Source organism: Galeopterus variegatus, unplaced genomic scaffold (assembly GCF_000696425.1).
Source record: "Galeopterus variegatus unplaced genomic scaffold, G_variegatus-3.0.2 Scaffold3798, whole genome shotgun sequence".
Taxonomy (NCBI): domain Eukaryota; kingdom Metazoa; phylum Chordata; class Mammalia; order Dermoptera; family Cynocephalidae; genus Galeopterus; species Galeopterus variegatus.
This window is the reverse complement of record NW_007729909.1, coordinates 32135-34075: the sequence shown is the minus strand read 5'-3', so window position 1 is coordinate 34075 and position 1941 is coordinate 32135.

The following is a 1941-nucleotide window of genomic DNA, read 5'->3' as shown; positions in this document are numbered from 1 at the left end:
GGAGGGGGGGGGGGGGGGGGGGGGGGGGGGGGCAGAGAGGAGAATCGTAAAGGGGATGAATGTATTTTGCATGTGAAAGGAATGAAAATAATTTGTAACCAGAACATAGACAGTGATGTTTTAAAACATGTCTCCAAAATTTTTTGCCATTTCTCCCATCAAGAGGTGGGATCTATGTGGATGGACTCATGTCTTTCTAAACAAATAGAGTATGAAAGAAGTGATGCTGCATAGCTTATGAGTCCAGATCAGAAAAACCTATGCAACTACTGCCTGGTACTTTTGGACTTCTCACCCTAGGAAAGCCAGTCACCATGAAAGATGTCCACTGCCTTGCTGAAGGTCTCATCCATCGGCAATCCAATAAACACTGATATCCAATGCCAGTCATGCGAGTTAGCTATCTTGAACATTGATCCACATTAAGCCTTCAGATTATTGCAGTCCAGATAATATCTGACTGCAACTTCATGAGTATCTCTGACTGAGAACTGCCCAGCCAATCTCTTCTTGAATTCCTAACTCTCAAAACATTGAGCACAATAAAATTGTTGCTTTAAGCCATTAAGTTTGAAAGTAATTTGTTATTTAGCAGTACTAAGTAAAATAACTAGAAATATTTTCAATAATAAATATTTCTTTCCAGGATGGAAAGGTCAGAGGAAAGGAGGCTCAAATAAGTGTCATAAACCACAAGACCAAGAGACCGTATGGAAGCCAGAAATAAAAGGTGGACCAAGGGGAGGTCTATTAATAGGAGAATGCATATCCTGATTTGATCATCACACATTGTACACAGGTACTGATGTTTAATTGTGTACCCCACAAATATGTTTAATCAATTATTTTTCATTAAAAAAATAGGAGAATGCATAAATAATAGTATAGTTACCATATAGAGTATTTTGAAGCCATTATTGAAAACTTAGGGCTATATCATTTGACTTGGAGAAATTGTCATGAAGTAATGTTAAATGGGAAAAATAAAAAGAAAAGAATGTTGAATATCTCTCCTTATGTATGTGTGTACATATATACTTAGTATATATTTCTGTGTACTTCTGTATGTATGTGCATGTGCATATATATAAAGAGAGATTATTTTCTGTATATGTGTTCTGTATGTATGTGGGTATGTTTTAGATGTATGCATGCATATAATCTTAAGCACAGTTAAAAATATGAAAGTATACAGTCTAGATCGCTAATGTGGCTATCCCTGGGAGGCAGGATTTGAGAAAGTAAGGCTAATGAATGGGGAAAAGGAAGAGAAGAAAAGGAGACATGGAAAAGAAAAGAATGACTACATTAGGAATATATGGCCAAACGTTTATGAATTTACACAAAACATATGCACATATATGTTTACATAAGCTAAATTATTCATACAGACATTGTTTATAGTTGGTCACAAGGGCCATAGACCATGGATGACAGTATTATTAATGCTGTCAGCAAGAATAAAAAAGGGAAACAGATAGAGGACAAGGTTGGCAAACAAAGAAAGCACAGAGGCGCAGGTGTAAAACTAGCTTAGTCCAGCAGAAACCACAGTCCAGATCACAAACACTTATGGAATGTGTTTGACTAATTGAGGAAGGCATAGATACAGTAGGTCAAAGTGAATATCAAAAGCTATTGAATTCAGAAGAATATGGATACCAAAGAACAAAATAGGAATATTGGGCAAAATTAGGGCAGAGAGTAAAGAATAAGAAAACCCAAAACAATAGAAAAAATAGGGTTAGGTACTAGAGCAGGGACAAGATTCACAGTGCAAGCAAGTCTGAGAAGGAAATGCTATGGGCCACTGGCCACAAAAAGACCTTGAAAACAGACCATGTCTATCTTGGCCAAGGAGCTTCCAGGTCATGTTATTTGTGCATTTCTTGGGGGCAGGCAGCATTATATGGTATAATTGTGTCTAATCAGTGACAAGCC